The sequence below is a fragment of the Ambystoma mexicanum genome, chromosome 8 (genome assembly GCF_040938575.1).
Source record: "Ambystoma mexicanum isolate Mex_15411 chromosome 8, UKY_AmexF1_1, whole genome shotgun sequence".
NCBI lineage: Eukaryota > Metazoa > Chordata > Amphibia > Caudata > Ambystomatidae > Ambystoma > Ambystoma mexicanum.
In genome coordinates, this window is record NC_090929.1 from 1,421,496,085 (window position 1) to 1,421,513,830 (window position 17,746).

General features: G+C 47.9%; 1 protein-coding gene across 2 annotated transcripts in view; it reads right to left on the minus strand.

Moving 5' to 3' along the window:
- LOC138473064 (zinc finger matrin-type protein 4-like) overlaps nucleotides 1-17,746 on the minus strand; it is a 1,763,309-nt gene that overhangs the window by 1,236,898 nt on the left and 508,665 nt on the right. The gene's annotated exons all lie outside the window — the stretch shown is intronic.

The window sequence follows — 17,746 nt, forward strand, 5'->3', positions numbered from 1 at the left end:
CTGTCACCTGTCAATTCTGAAGCTGCAAACTGTCACCTGTCATTTTGAGTTTTACTTTTAATCCGAAAATCTACCTTTATTTAATCGTCCGTATCTCTGGAACCGTTTGGGCTAGGAACGAAATTTAACTTTCCTCTGAAAGCTTAGAATCTAAGCTTTCCAAAAAACCGACTTCCTTATACTTTTTCCGCAATCACGATTCACGCACACGATTTGCGATTTTGGCTCAATTTCTCCACTTGTCAAAATAGCAGCTCCATTCTTTCTTTTGTTAAAATCTGTTGCAACTTGGTAATAACTCATAGAGCATTGTTAATGTGAGCCTGAACTAATATAAAGTAGCCATCACCTACCCTGAACCTCTAGAGGGAATTAAAAGCAATTTTAGCACCTTTTCACTTCCTTGCAAACCACATTAAAGTAATTTGCCTGTGTTTAAAACTCATCCCTGTTTTCTCTAAGCTTGCTGGGGGGGGGGACTGAATTTCGTATTGCATTTTATTGCATTCCTGAGAACTGTGTGCTCCTCTTTCCATAGCCTTCCATTTCTTACATTGCATAGGGGAGGGGGGTGATTTGCCAGAGAAAAAGTGATTATCTTATCTTTTGCTAAAATCATATCAAGTATTTCTGTACTGCATTTTATTCCTCATTGCTTTTCCCTTGAAATCATAAAAGTATTTTTGCTACTTTATCCATCCTATACTAACTCCTCATTGATTGTAAAGAAGTGTGCTAGTGCCAGATTACCCATTATTTATCAACATCATATGTCTAAGTGTACTATCAGATATTAATTTATTATAAAGTGTGATATATATATATATTACCTTTTAATTTGCAAAACAAACCTACTTCTTGGCTCAGTGGGGTCAGGGGGATTCTAAGAGGGGGGTGTTATACAAGGGTTGTCATCCAGAGTACTGAACCGAATATAAAAATACATCAATAAGGGTTTTCCTCAGCATCCCAGACTAGGCATTGACGTAGCTGTAGTGTTGATTGAATATCGCTTACAGAAGTGGGGGCTCGTAGCCAGAGATTCTGGGTTAGATCTATCACTTGTGCAGATTAATACAGTGTGCTAACTGACAGGAGACATACATCCGGTCGGATCACCACGCTGTGTTACGCTGTAAATCACTCCTCAAAGGAACACTGTAAGGAGAAGGTTTGTTTTGCAAAAAATAAAATACAAACTTCTGTAAGTCAGGAAGGAACTCAAATTCCAGAATGACGACACTGGTAGATATCAAAATAGCCAGAGAGCACTTCTTACATAAGCTATTTGTGAGAGGTGAGTGACTCATCAGGACCAAACGGTCTGGTTGCAGGCAATCGCGCAACAGGTCATTGAAACAGGGTCAGATATATGGGGAGATCAGGCTCCCCTACAAGTGGCCCTGAGTGAACTATATATGGCCCCTAAAGCCAAAGATGAACATAATAAGATTGCCAGGATAGCGGCATATTTGGATCTATATATGGGAGCCATGCAGGACAAATGTGCTGAAGGCCAAGATCTGGCAAATAGGCAACAGATGGCGTTAGAGAAGGCCCAATCTGATCTGGACTCTTCTGAGCAGAGGCTGCTCAGGAGCCAGGAGTCAGAAAAGGACAGCAGACAGTACATCACTAAAATAAATGAGGATATGGATGTGCTGCAACAGGAAAAGGCGGACCAGGATACCAGATTTCTGGCCTTGCAGAAGGAGTACCAAGAAGGTTTGGACTCCCTACTGCAGAGCCAGAAAAAGCTGGAGCAACAATTAGATTTCAATAGGGCATGTGCCGAGCAGGTAGTCACCCTGCAAAGCCACCTAGATAGGGAGAAGGCAGAGAGCAATAAACTGATTTTGAAAGACCTGGATACCCAGGCAGAGTTTGACCAGGAGCGCCAGAAAGCTGGTGCCTTCCAAAGGCAAAGGGACGACCTGGCGGCACAGATGCAGGCTCTTAGTCAGGAAAGGGATACCTTAGGCCAGGAAGTCTGCCACTTAAAAAAGAAAATGGAAGAAAATCACCTGGCCCTCCAGGGACTGGGTGACCTCCAAAAAGAACACCAGAACTTGTTAGAGCACACCAGGAGGGTGGAGGATGCTCTGGCAAGAAAGGAGCAGGCCGATAGGGACACAGCTCAGGAGGTAACCCTCCTGCAGCAAAGACTGGCCCAGTACTCCAGGACCAATCAGGAGGCACAGAGAGAGAATGAGGCTCTCTGCCAGCACAATGATAGGCTCCAGCAACAGGTAGTGATGCAGGAGAGACTGATAGAGTCTAGTAAGGCCTTAACTGAGGAACTGAAAGTGCAGGCTCTTGCATTGCAACAGGGAACAGGGGCGGATAGAGATGAGGTTCGCTGGGAAAGAGAAACTCCCGAGCATAACCTCAGGAGCCCTAGTATCAGAGTCCTTCATCTCTCCCAGTCCCTGGACTCTGCCACCCCCATGTCCCCTCGCGCACATGAGCCCAGGGCCACGGGGATGGCAGATTACTATCCAGGTAGAAGTATGGGGCTCATAGGCCAGTACCTCCCAGGAATGGATGGGCGGGCATCCGGGTATGGGCACCCAAGCACATTGCAATTTAGTGGGGAACCCCAGGAGAGTAGGCCCATTAAGAGCATCCTGAAAACCTCTGCCCAGTTAGGTCAGTGGGGGGGGGATACCCATCAAATCCTGGCAGCAAGGAGGGGTCTGAAGACTCCTCTGAGCATTACAGGACACAGGAGACCAGGTCCCCACATTCTGCCAGCCATTCCCAGGCTCGAGAATCCGGGAAAACCTGGAAGATCAGACGGGCACCTCTGGGAGCAGCGCTTCTGAGTCGGAGGATGAATGGACCAGGGTTACCCGAACCAAAAAGGCCAATAAGGCAAAAAGGGCCTTGCTTAAGGACCCATTGAAACAAATAAAGGCAATAAGGAGTGTCATCACGCCTTATCATAAGAACGCCAAGTAATCTGTTTGGGACGACTTGGAGCTCTATGAGAAAATGATGGAGACTTTCCATTTGAAGGACAGCCAAAGCTGTATTCAATATGTAAAGTGGACCTTCTCACCAGAATACTCCAGTTTCTTTGCGGGGCTGGAGGATCAAAACCATTCAAGGTGGTCCACATACAGGGCGGCCATCTTGAAACATTTTTCTGTGCACAGAAATCCTCAAGAGGCTTGCAAGGCAGCCTACAATTTGCAATGTGGGGAGGATCAGGCCCCAAAAGAGTTTGTGCAAGAATTAAAGCGTGCTTTTGCGCAGACCACCAGAAGGGTGCGCACGGATAGCAGAGAATTTATCAATACGTTTTTCCATGCCTTACCCAAATACATAATGACCCAGCTCGTGAGAGATTTTCATGAGAAAAGATCTTTAGACTGGGTCATTGAACAGGCTACCCGGATCTATGAGGTGCAGAAGCCCATCGAAAATAAAAATAATGTGCCGAAAAACCCCAAAACCAACAGCACCTGCTGCTGCCAAGGTGGCAGAGGTAAAGGTCGCCCCCGTTTTAGATTTGGAGATGGGGGGGCCTAAAAACCTGCCTGCACCAAATAATTCACAGCTCAGAAGGCCCTTGGGCCAGTCACAGACAGGGAGTCGAGGTGGTAGTCCCACAAATGGGATCCCCCACCCCCTTGACTATGTAAGTCCCCGCTACAAGGGAAACCGACCAATCCTGGGTTATGTGTGGACTCCTCCAGCCCAAGGGGGGGGATCCAGCCAAGCACCTGACCCGGGGAACTTCCCTCCTAACTTCCCCCAGGAGGGCAGAAATTCACCAAATCCTGGGCAGAACTTTTTCCCCAGGTATCCACCCAATTTCCAGCCCCAAAATCATCCATCCTTCTTTCTCCAATTCCCTGAGCCCAGACAACCTAATCCGGGAGAGGGGAGGCCAAGGGTGGAGGGGTACCAAAATCTTCCCAACCAGGGGTACTACCAGAGAAGGGATAGCTACCCTTCCCGGGATCAGCCCAGGGGAGAGAATAGAGCCCCGTATCAGCCTGAGCGGGTTTCACAACTTGAGCGCCAGGTCCAAAATATGGCACGAGATCTGGGGCACATACTGAGGGCTCAACAGAACCCTCAGATGAGCATGCCACCGCAAAATGCCCCAAACTCTGGACCTGGTGCTCCAGAACAATGACGGGGGCAGCACCCCGATAACCCACCGGTTCCCAGGGAGGAGGCACAAGGGGAAGGGGGGTGTAAAGCCTTGGAGGAAGCTTCCTTCCCAACTTGTAAACAGCCCCTGGAAAACCAGGAACCGTAAAGAAAATCTCCTGCCCCTGAAAGCCTGCCTCCCAAGGAGCAGAGGGCGGGTAGGAGAAAAAAGGACCCAAACAGACTCACTTTGTGGAGGAGATACAGGTATTCCAATTTGAGGGAGAGGGATCCTCAGAAGATCCTGGGAAAAGGATCTTCTCCTTCAGAGATGGGGGAACTCCTCCCAAGGAAAAATGGGTCCCAAGGGATGTCAATTCAGACTGGGGAGATGTGGAGACCGAGCTACCGCCGCCCATCATCTCATCCCAGAACCGACAACACCGAAATCCCCTGGTTCAAACCCATCCTGGTGACTGCCTCCAAAAAGGGGGGGGGCCCAGAACCGGAACCAGGGGAACCCACAATGGCTCTGATCTCCAGTTGCCAACTTTTTCTTTCAGATTCCCAAGACTCTCCACAGAATTCTGCCCAAATCTCTTCTCTCGCCATGTCCAAAACCAGAAAGTTAGCCCACCAGTTGTCCAAAAATGTGCATTATCTGTGCCCCCTTGAGGAGAAGGAGGGAAGATACTATGCCCCGGTACAAGTACAGGGGCAGGGTACAATTTTGGCACTGGTGGACACTGGATCCCAAGCTACCTTTCTGTCCAAAAGGGCCTTTGAGGAACTAAATGCAGGAAGGGGGGAGAATTACCGTATTCCTCTTCCCTCTCTTCCTGGACAACTGCAGAACTTTGACGGGAAGGAAATTCCCGTTGAGGGGACTGCAGACTTGGACATTAAAATTGGGCGACACAAGGTGAAACACCCGGTCATAGCAGTAACTCCAGAGGGCACCCCTTGTTTACTAGGGAATGACCTCCTGAGAAGGTTGTCACCCCTAATAGATTGTGTAAACAAGGTCCTCTGGACCCAGACTAGCCGACCCATAAAATTAAAACAGAGTGTCAACCATGTTAGTTTAAACTGCACCTGCCACATGGTTGAACAAAAATCTGACCAAGTAGAATTTCACTTCCAGAACAACAAAATTCCAGATGGGACAGTAATAGCAGTAGGACAACAGACTGGTGATGGGGGGTCCTCTCTATTTCTGAAAATCAACCTTCCTTCCAGTTTAAGGTGGTATTCCACACTGGAAGGAAACACCCTGAAATTCTTTACTAATCCACAATCAGAAACTCCCACTCCTATAGTCCAGAAAGATGTGAAATCAGCTCAGAGCCTGGCTGATATTCAGCAAATTGGAGAGCAGTTGTTCATCCCTGTCCAGTTAAATGATGGGAAGGACTCTGTTCTCGCTCGAGTGTGTGTGAACAACGGTAAGAGCTTCATCAGCGAAGCCATGTTCCGCCAACTCTCAAAAGATCCAGCCATTCCCACATTCAAACTGATAGACAAATGGGAAATGGACCTGGAAGCACCTAATTCCAAACATCTCCTGGCAAGCAGGTGTATGCTCAAAATCTCCATTGGCAAAAAGAGCATAGTCCATAATTGTTGGGTCGTGCGAGACGTCACTGCCGCCTTTTACTTAGGCAGTGACATTCTCAATCGCTTTGCCATTAGTTTGGACCTAATAAACTTCAAAGCTTGGTCCCGATTAGCGGATAATCGCATGGGCTTTGATGATTCAGAAAAAGCATTTAGGTCAGATCAATTGCTACCTTATGCAGTTGAAATTCAGATTAAAGAGGAAGTCACCATCCCAGAAAGGACCCGACAATTGTCCCTGGGAGTGAAAGCTAAAAGAGGACAAAAATTGAAAAATCCTGATGCTTATATTCATCTAAATGCTTCTCTCCAACAGCAAGGGTTGGGGGTAAACCCAACACCATTAGTCAACATAGAACATGACACCATTCCAATAGAGGTGGATAACAGCGACTTAAAGAGTATTACTCTAGCCGCAGGCACCATTATTGAAATGGCGGTTGATGACCGACATTTCTCCATTGATTTAGGAAATTAACTGTTAGGACCAATCCCCAAGGACTGTTTTGACAGTGACAGTGATGACGACACAACACCATACAGGATTTTCACCCGGCATGGGGGGAACTTCCTGGTGTACACTTCTTGCCCTTATGGTAAGGAAGATGTGACTTGTGACTTCAGGAGGGATGAGCTGATTTTCCAGGTCCATGAGGGCTGCCTTTCCCACCTGAAGCCTCCAGTCAAAACCAGCACTCTGACCAGGGACTTCTCCACCCAGCTGGAGGAGGCCGCTGAGATAGCCAAACCAGAAGTCTTTCCCAGCTTCAGGCAGATGGTGGAAGAGAGGGTCAACCTAGCTGATGCCTGCGTGACTCTGGAACAGAAGCAAAAGTTGAAACAGGTTTTCTTGGATTTCCAAGATCTCTTTGCGGTAGACTCATATGACTGTGGTGGCAACGACATCCACACCACAAAAATTCCCACGGACCCTGGAATGACTCCAGTGTTTGTGAAGCAATATCGCTTGCCTCTCGCATCCATGGAGTCCCTTACTGAAATAATTAAGAACCTTGAGTCCCGGGGAATAATCCGTCCAGTCCACAGCACTTTCAATAATCCAGTGCTGGGAATATTGAAGCCAAACGGCCAGTGGAGATTCTGCGCCGACCTTAGGGAGCTCAACAAACGGGTCCATACTTCCCGATGGCCTCTGCCCTACATTGACCAAGGGCTGGCCTAGATTCAGGGGTCACAGGTATTCACAGCAATAGACCTGACCAATGGATACTGGACCGTGCCTGTCAGTAGGGAGGACCAATACAAACTGGCTTTTACCTTTGGGGGCCAGCAGTACACATGGACCCGGACTCCCTTCGGATACCTCAACTCTGGCAATGAATTCAACATTTTCCTACATAAGGCCATGCCCGACCTGGGTGCGAGGGGTATCCTGGCTTATGTAGATGATGTCCTCATCAAAAGTTGATCTGTGGAGGAACACATAGCGGAAATCCATTATGTTCTGACACAGTTGAGGGCCGCCGGAGCAAAACTTTCCTTTCAGAAAGCACAGAGGTGTAGAACCCGTGTTAATTTCTTGGGGCATGAGATTACTCCTCAGGGTCTCTGTCCCCAAGAAAAGAAAGTGGAAGCACTCCAGAAACTGAAAGACCCCACAACTCTGCGGGAACTAAGGAGCCTCCTTGGACTGACTAATTACAGCAGAAAGTTCATTGAAGGCTACGCAGAGATTACTGGACCCCTGATTCATCTCTTGAAGGGCGGGGTCAAGTGGGAATGGGGTCCAGAACAATCTGAGGCGGTAAGACAACTCAAAAGAAGCCTCTCACAAGCGCCTTGCCTAGCTTACCCTGTCAGAAACAAGGAGTTCTTCCTGGAGACGGGGTTCTCTAATACTTGCTTGACGGCAGTATTATACCAAAAGCATGACAAGGTCAATAAAGTAATATCCTATGCGAGAAAAACTTTATCCTCTGTGGAGGAAAAATTCAACAATTGTGAGAAGGCACTCCTGGCAACGGTGTGGGCATTGAATAATTACCGCCCGTTTATCCAGGGGGAACACATCATAGTGGAGACTCCACACCAGCCTCTGCAATATCTCCAAAGTGACAGAATCCGGGCCGGAAATGTGAGTAATTCCCGAATTACTTCCTGGATTCTGTCAATGCAAGGCTTTCCTGTGGAGGTCAGATATGGCCAAAACAAGAAGAGTCCCCTCGCGCAAGGTCTGGCTGACTTGCATGATTGTGCCAGAGAAAACTGTCTCGAGGACGAAAGTCTAAAAATCAAGGACAACATGGAGCCATACCTTAATTCCCCACACAAAGTCTTTGAAGAAGACAAGTGTGAGGGAATGCCCACTGTCTATGTGGATGGATGCTCGTACCATGTTGACGGCAACGGGGAGAAAGAACTGGTGGCCGGCGTAGGGAATGCATGGGTGAATGAGTCACCAGAACCCTCCGCTGGATACAAAATTGGTCCCCGAAGTAGTCAGGTGGCAGAATTGATGGCTGTGCATCCGGCCATCCTCACTGCTGTCCAACATCAACTCCAGGAACTGGTCATAATCACAGATTCGGATTATGTACGCAACGGGTTCGTGGAGCACCTGGTTAATTGGAAAACCAGAGGCATGTTATGTGCTAATAACAAACCCTTGAAACATGGGAAGTTAATCCAAAACATTGATGATCTGGTCACATCGAATGGGATGACCATCTACTGGAAAAAGATCAAGGGTCATTCCAAAGTAGAGGGACCAGACAAAACTGGAAATGACTTAGCTGATCAGCTGGCCAAAACCGGGGCCATCCAAGGGGATCTACTAGAAATAGAGTCCCTATTGGGGGAAATCCAGGTCACTGCTATCACTAGGTCCCAGACAAATGCTCACAATGATCTTTCAACTGCACAATGAAGTAAGGAGACCCCTGATGCTGATTTAATTACAGCTCAGAAGGGGGATCCAATTATGGGTAAGTTTTACCAACACCTTGTGGACCCTGAGAACTTTCCCCTGACGGATACCGATTACATTGGGAAAGACGACCTAAGAGTGTTGATGAAATGTCCAAAAATGTTCTGAATCCAAGACGGTTTGCTTGTAAGGAAATCCAAAGCTGGCCACGATCAGTGGGTGGTTCCTACCTCATTCCGAAGCCTGATGTTAAGTCACGCCCATGATGCGGCTACCGCCGGTCATAGGGGGTTTCACACAACACTGGAAATCTTAAGAGAGGTTGCATACTGGCCACACATGGGACAGGACCTTGACCAATACTTGAAGGGGTGTCTTGTGTGTGCACAATTTCAGCCATCATCCCTCATGCACCGTGCACCTCTCCAAAAGAGGGGGATGACACTGCCATGGTCAGATTTGCAAATCGACTTTGTAGGCCCTGTAATCCGCTCGTCTAGAGGAAACAAGTACATGTTGACCGTTACATGCTTGTTTACCAAGTGGGTGGAATGTCTCCCATCTCCAAACTGCAAGGCAGAAACAGCAGCTGCCCTGATGATTAACAACATCTTTTCCCGTTTTGGTCTACCTCAAAGGATTGAGTCAGACAGGGGTAGCCATTTCACCAGTGAAGTAATGACAAAGATGTGGGAGATACTGGGGGTCAAAAGAAAGCTACATATTGCTTACCGGCCAGCTTCTTCTGGAGCAGTGGAGAGATATAACCGAACCATTGTGAGCATCTTAAAAAAGTTTGTGGCAGATTCTGGGCCAAGTTGGGATATCCAATTACCTCTGGTCCTAATGGCCATCAGATCTACCCCTTCATCTGCAACCAAAATGTCACCATTTGAGTTGATGACTGGACGCAAGATGGTGCTTCCCCAGCATTTGCTCTATAGAACCCAAGAGCAAACGTTGATAAATGCCTCCACAAATCATGAGTATGTGGAGAATTTAAGGAAACACCTTCAGCATGCTTTTGCCTATGCTCAGCGGAATCTAGAAAGATCAGCCGAGAGCATGAAGACCCACTATGATTTAAAAACTACCCGAAAGGAATATAAGGTGGGTGATTGGGTCTATCTATACAATTTCCAAAGGAACCAGGCCAAACAGCGAAAATTCTTGCCTACATGGAAGGGACCGTTTGAAATTATAGACAAGATCTCCCCTGTTGCCTATAAGATCTGCATCCCCAAAGGCAGTCTGGCGGAAGGGGAAGACAAGTGGGTCCATATTAACAAGCTAAAGTGTGCCATCCCAGGCACACTTTGCAGCAACTGGAGGAGTCCTCTGCAATACCAGAGGGGACCGCTCCAGATTAATTCAGTTCCAACCCTAAAATATCCCACATATAGTCTCTAAAATATTATACTCTTGTAAGCCACTGTCTTGATAACTTGTATCTCAAAAGCCCCGAGCCCTGGTTCTCTCGAAGCTGGACTACTGTAACAGTCTCTATCTTAATCTGCCTGCCTCCACTCTCCGCCCCCTGCAACTCATCCAGAACAGAACTGCGAGACTTGTCCTTGGCCTCAAGCCCAGGGACCGTATCTCTCCAGGACTGAAATCTCTACACTGACTCCCAGTGGCTGCGAGGATTAAGTTCAAAACCCTCTGCATTGTCCACAAGGCCTTCTGGGGCCTGGTGTCATGATCACTGTTTCCAAGGAGCCAGGACCAGCCCAAAGTCCTTGGAAGCAGGCCCCTAACCCTAATCCTAGGCACCAGCCGGTCCCTACTGGGACCTTTTGGACCCTGTCCTGGCGCCGGTGGCACCAGGCTCATCAAAACCATCGGTCCCGGCACTGGAAGCGCCGGGCTCATAGTTGGTGTGAGGGTGCTTGGGTGGACTTACCTGCGGCAGACCATGCTGCTTGCTTACCAGCCACTTAGAAGCCCTCTGTGAACAGGAACTACTTTCTTACCTGGGTGGGGCAGCTCCACTCCCTGGATACAGCACTGGAACTCTTCTGGAAACTGGAACTCTTTTCTTACCTAGGCGGGGCCGTGGAAGAAGACGCCTCATCACTCCAAGGCTATTTAAACCACACCCGATAGATGAAACGTGCTTCGCGTTATTCTGCATCTGCAGCAGAACGCTCACCGAGTCTGATCCAGCCTTTCCTCTTTCGATCCTGAACCTGCAAGAATTATACTTACCATTCCTGTATCCAGTCAACATCAGCACCTGCAAAATACAAGAAACAACAGGTTAGCAAGACAAACTTTACACAGAGTGCTTTCTCACCTGATCCATCAGCAGCGGCCGTGTCTTCACGCTGCACCTTCGCCTGCAAAGACAAAAGCATTGTTATACTTACCGGCACGCCGTGAATTCCGGATTTCTTCATTCTGCATCTCCGCCTGTGAAGAAAAAGTTTAGTTAGCATTCCGCTGACTCCGGCGCTGCAAACCAACATCTGAAAGACAAAAGAAAAAGATATTAAGCAGGTATTTACTCACGCCCATTGCGCTCGTCGCAATAAAACGCCTGCGAATACTCCGGCGTCTCTTTAACCTGAACTAAGCTGCAAGGAAAGAGACAGTTAGAGCACTTGCCATACTTACGAATTTCCAGGCGCTTCACTCCATCGTCCGTCCCAAGAGTCCTGCAATACATAAGGGAAAAGCATTATACAGAATCTTCAATATTAACGTGCCACGCATTTAAAGACTATAAAGACAAAAGGTGTCCAGAAACTCACCGCTCGTGCAGATAACGACGGTAACCATCCTCTGAATTCAAGAGGCCAATGTTTCACCAGTGAAGGAACTGGCAACGGCACCCTGCACCAGACGCAGATGGAGAGCCCAGCATTCACCTATCTAAGGTGAGCACGTTGACCTAGGGGGGCTCTACAGAAAAGCTGGGAAGAGAGAGAGAGAGAGAGAGAGAGGGACATTCAACAACCCAGGCCATTAACCCCCATATTCTTTCACCTGCAGAAATCTCACTCTTCGAGTTCGACACACAGTGCGAAGAGGTTCGACCCCAGAAGCCAATCGAGTCCTGCACATCACTTTTCGAGTCACAGACACCCTCCTGCCAAGACCCGCGCCTCCGTGGGAATCAGGTGAGCATTACAGAACGCGAAGCCCACCACAAAACTCCTACCCAGGCGCAATGGAAACCTCAGACACTGATCAACCAGCCCAGTTGCTCGGAGAATTAAGAGCAGAAGTACATGCATCTCGTCAGGAAACGAACTCTCTAAGAAGAGAACTGATAATTTCCAAGGAGCGAACTGAGGACCTTGCTAGGCAGTTGCTACAAACGCAGGCAGGACAGACACCTTTGCCCGCTCTAGGAGGAAGTTATCCTTCTGCATCATCTTTAAATCCTGTGCAAATCAATCTGCCCGGTAATGTGCCCTTGGCTCCGCCCGAACGTTTTTCTGGTGATCCAAAGAAATTTGCGGTGTTCATCAACCAGTGCTGCTTACACTTCTTATGTCGACCAGCTGCTCCCCAACAGACCAGACCAAGGTGGCTTTCGTGCTTTCTTATCTCAGTGGCAGCGCCGCAGATTGGTCGATCCCTTTAGTCACCCAGGATGATCCGGTTTTACATGATTTCCAGGCCTTCCAGTCCAGCATGGAGAAACTGTTCGCAAGACATGCACAAGGGCAGGCCTTGGACAATGAACTTCTTTCATTACGACAGGGTAATCAAGACCTCTTGACTTATATAGCCTCATTCAACAGACTTATAGTGGAAACTCAATGGCCCGAGGATAAGAGAATAACGCTTTTCTACAGAGGCCTGCGTGGAGAGCTAAAGGATGTGTTAGCTCAAGTTGTGAATCCTCCACAAGAATGCTCAGACTATATTGACTTAGTTGTCCAATTGGACCACAGACTACAGAACAGGAAGGCAGATCGTTCCAAATTTGATACCCGATTGTTTTCTAAACCACAAACCTCTACTAGGGGAGCTGACACGGTGGAACCCATGCAAATAGGGGGCATGAAAGGACCTTTAACCCAGAAAGAGCGGGAAAGAAGAAGGCAGCTGCAATTATGCCTCTATTGCGGAAACTCAGGACACTTTCTTCGGGACTGTCCAGTGAAACCAGCTAAGAAGGCTGTAGGAGCCGCGGATACCTGTACCACAAATTCTGAGCAGGGAAACGACCTAGCCCGACAAGAGTAGAGGTCCTCTTGCCGAGCGTTAAGATTTGTCCCGTGACCTCGCATTTCGTGGTACCCATGGTCCTCATTAGTCCTGAACGTCCGGATCGTTTGCATGCAATTGAAGCTTACATCGACAGTGGAGCAATCGGTAATTATGTGGACCGTGAAATGGTATCAAGGATGAATCTACCCCTTGTCCCTAAGGCTGTAAAAGACGTCATTACTACTGTGGATGGCACGGAGATAGCCTCCGGACCAGTAACGCATGCCACCCAAGAAGTGACGCTAGTGAGTCAAGATGGACACCGGGAGAGAATCGTGTTTCATGTGATCAAGGCTCCTCAGTTCCAGATCATTCTGGGAATCCCTTGGTTAGAGAAGCACAATCCTCAGATCGATTGGCGAGCAAAGACAGTTCAGTTTCCAGAATGTTTTACCACTTGTTATCCTAGGCCTGATGTTTCACTGGCGGCAATCTCTTCGGAGGAGGTTCCCAAATTACCTCCCGAATACCAGGAATTCCAAGACGTCTTCCGGAAGGATCAAGCTAACACCCTGCCTCCTCATAGGTCTTACGACTGTCAAATAGATTTGATACCCGGAACAACTCCTCCTTGCAGCAGGATTTATGCCCTCACCGAGCCTGAGAATCTTCACCTCAGACAATATTTGGACCAACACCTAGCTAACGGGTTTATCCGTCCTTCAAAATCTCCAGCTTCATCGGCTTTGTTCTTCGTTCTGAAAAAGGAAGGAGACCTTAGAACTTGCATAGATTATCGCGCCCTGAATCAAATCACCGTTAAAAACAGATACCCGTTACCTTTGATCCCTGAACTCCTGGACCAAGTCAAAGACGCATGTATATATACAAAATTGGATCTCAGAGGAGCCTACCACTTGGTACGGATAAAAGAGGGCGATGAATGGAAAACGGCCTTCCGCACCAAGTACGGGCTATTCGAATATCAAGTGATGCCCTTTGGACTTTGTAACGCTCCTGCCGCTTTCCAATATTTTATGAACGATGTCCTTAGAGAACTCATAGACGTGTGTGTTGTTGTCTACATTGATGACATCCTTGTCTGCTCATCATCCGAAGAGGAACACCAGAGACACGTTAAAAAGGTTCTCGAGAGATTGCGTCAACATAATCTTTTTTGCAAAGCTTTAAAAATGCGTTTTCAACTTAACTGAAGTCGAGTTCCTGGGATTCATATTGTCACCTAACCGAGTCCATATGGATTCAAAGAAAGTCGATGCAATCATCAAGTGGCCATCACCAACCTCTGTAAAAGGAGTTCAAAGCATGTTAGGCTTCGCTAACTTTTACCGCAGATTTATTCCTGAATTTTCTCGGATAGTCCAGCCCATCACCGCTTTGTTAAAAAAGAACAAACGTTTTGAGTGGTCTTCTGAAGCAGAACAAGCTTTTCAGGACTTAAAAGCTAAATTCATTTCTGCACCTGTTCTAAAACATCCTCGCTCAGAACTCCCCTACATCATGGAAATGGATGCTTCTAGTCTTGCTATGGGGGCAGTTTTATCACAAAGAGATCCGGTCACACACCAGTTACACCCTGTAGCCTTTTGGTCCCGCAAGTTTTCGGCTCCCGAGATCAACTATTCAATTACCGACAAGGAACTTTTAGCTATCAGATCGGCCTTTAAAGCATGGCAGCATTATCTTTTAGGAGCCAGACACACAGTCACCGTAATGACTGATCACCGCAATTTACAATATCTAAAGACGGCCAAAGCTCAGTCTTCCGGACAGCTTCGCTGGGCTCTGTTTCTGGCTGAATTTGACTTTATAATTACTTATCGACCAGGCAGTAAGAACGGAAAAGCAGATGCCCTCTCCCGGATGGGAGTAGATGAACATTTGACCACTCCAGAACCAATACCCATAATCCCAGAACAAAGGATTTTGGGTTTGGTCAGCACTCAATCTTTTGAAGACATCAAGACCACGGTTAAATCACTCCTAACTCCGGCCGATTTGCAGGACTGGCAATTAAAGGGAAAAGAATTCTCAGTGGATCAAGACCTACCATATTTCCGAGGACGATTGCGCTTGCCCTGTGAGAAAATACAAAAACAAGTAATCTCCTGTTATCACGACTCTCTAATGGAGGGTCACCCTGGCATTACCAAAACCATGGAAAAGATTAAAAGACATTTCTGGTGGCCATCATGGAAAAAGGATATTAGAGACTTTGTAATCTTCTGCGGTGTGTGTGCCCAGAATAAAAGTCAGAAGCAGAAACCAGCCGGCCTATTACAGCCACTAGACATCCCTCCCTGTCCATGGCATACCTTGTCCATGGATTTTATCACGGATTTACCTCCATGCTCGGGGTATACTAGCATTTTAGTAGTCGTGGATCTATTCTCCAAGATGGCTCACTCCATTCCCCTGAAGGGTCTACCTTCAGCCTCAGTATTGGCCCGAGAATTCTTGGAAAACATTGTTCGCTTACACGGTTTTCCCTCGGTTTTAGTCTCTGATAGGGGAAGTCAATTCATCTCCCACTTCTGGCGCAGTTGCTGTCGTCTAGCCCAAATATATGTAAGACTTTCGACCAGTCACCATCCCCAAACTGACGGGCAAACCGAAAGGACAAATCAGACACTAGAACAATATCTATGTTGCATGCTCCAACAAACTGAAAACCCCTGGAAGGATATTCTTTGGATCGCTGAATACGCTTACAACAATTCGACTCATTCTGGAACTGGGAAGACTCCTTTTTTCCTATTATACGGACACCATCCTAGAACCTCCAACCTGGATCCTCCCCAAGAATTTGAAGCACCTGCTGTGGATCACTTGCACTCGGAGATCACCCATGCTTTTAAGGAAGCCACTGCCCATCTGCAAAGAGCTAAAGCTCAATTCAAAAAAGGAGCAGATCGACACCGTAAAGAGGCCCCTCACTACGCTGTAGGAGATCAGGTCTGGTTATCCACTAAGCACCTGCCTCTAAAAGGACCCCGCACCTTCATCCCGAGATACCTTGGACCCTATCTCATATCTGCCATAATTAATCCGGTGGCTGTCAAATTGGAATTACCTACGCATATGAAAATACATCCAGTATTCCATGTCTCCTTATTAAAACCAGTACAACCAGAAACCCGATTGACTGAACTTCCAGAACCGGTTTTAGTAGATGGAGAACTTGAATTCGAAGTGAAGAACATCCTAGACTCCAAAATCTCCAAATTTAAGTTATATTATCTGGTTGATTGGAAAGGATACGGCCCCCAGGAGAGGTCTTGGGAACCCTCAGAATATGTCCACGCACCTCGTCTGATCAAGAAATTCCATCTGAATCACCCCAACAAGCCAAAACCACCGGAGAAGACACGTTTAGGAGGGGCCTTGAGGGGGGGTGCTGTCATGATCACTGTTTCCAAGGAGCCAGGACCAGCCCAATGTCCTTGGAAGCAGGCCCCTAACCCTAATCCTAGGCACCAGCCGGTCCCTACTGGGACCTTTTGGACCCTGTCCTGGCGCCGGTGGCACCAGGCTCATCAAAACCATCGGTCCCGGCACTGGAAGCGCCGGGCTCATAGTTGGTGTGAGGGTGCTTGGGTGGACTTACCTGCGGCAGACCATGCTGCTTGCTTACCAGCCACTTAGAAGCCCTCTGTGAACAGGAACTACTTTCTTACCTGGGTGGGGCAGCTCCACTCCCTGGATACAGCACTGGAACTCTTCTGGAAACTGGAACTCTTTTCTTACCTAGGCGGGGCCATGGAAGAAGACGCCTCATCACTCCAAAGCTATTTAAACCACACCCGATAGATGAAACGTGCTTCGCGTTATTCTGCATCTGCAGCAGAACGCTCGCCTTTCCTCTTTCGATCCTGAACCTGCAAGAATTATACTTACCATTCCTGTATCCAGTCAAAATCAGCACCTGCAAAAGACAAGAAACAACAGGTTAGCAAGACAAACTTTACACAGAGTGCTTTCTCACCTGATCCATCAGCAGCGGCCGTGTCTTCACGCTGCACCTTCGCCTGCAAAGACAAAAGCATTGTTATACTTACCGGCACGCCGTGAATTCCGGATTTCTTCATTCTGCATCTCCGCCTGTGAAGAAAAAGTTTAGTTAGCATTCCGCTGACTCCGGCGCTGCAAACCAACATCTGAAAGACAAAAGAAAAAGACATTAAGCAGGTATTTACTCACGCCCATTGCGCTCGTCGCAATACAACGCCTGCGAATACTCCGGCGTCTCTTTAACCTGAACTAAGCTGCAAGGAAAGAGACAGTTAGAGCACTTGCCATACTTACGAATTTCCAGGCGCTTCACTCCATCGTCCGTCCCAAGAGTCCTGCAATACATAAGGGAAAAGCATTATACAGAATCTTCAATATTAACGTGCCACGCATTTAAAGACTATAAAGACAAAAGGTGTCCAGAAACTCACCGCTCGTGCAGATAACGACGGTAACCATCCTCTGAATTCAAGAGGCCAATGTTTCACCAGTGAAGGAACTGGCAACGGCACCCTGCACCAGACGCAGATGGAGAGCCCAGCATTCACCTATCTAAGGTGAGCACGTTGACCTGGGGGGGCTCTACAGAAAAGCTGGGAAGAGAGAGAGAGAGGGACATTCAACAACTCAGGCCATCAACCCCCATATTCTTTCACCTGCAGAAATCTCACTCTTCGAGTTCGACACACAGTGCGAAGAGGTTCAACCCCAGAAGCCAATCGAGTCCTGCACATCACTTTTCTAGTCACAGACACCCTCCTGCCAAGACCCGCGCCTCCGTGGGAATCAGGTGAGCGTTACACCTGGGGCCTAAATACCTGCAACTCTCTCTTCCTAAATATCTTCCTTCCCGAGCCCTTCGCTCATCCGTCTCCAACTCCCTCAGGGTCAGCCGCTTCTCGAAGCAACGAGCTGGGGGTAGATCTCTCTCCGCGGCAGGAG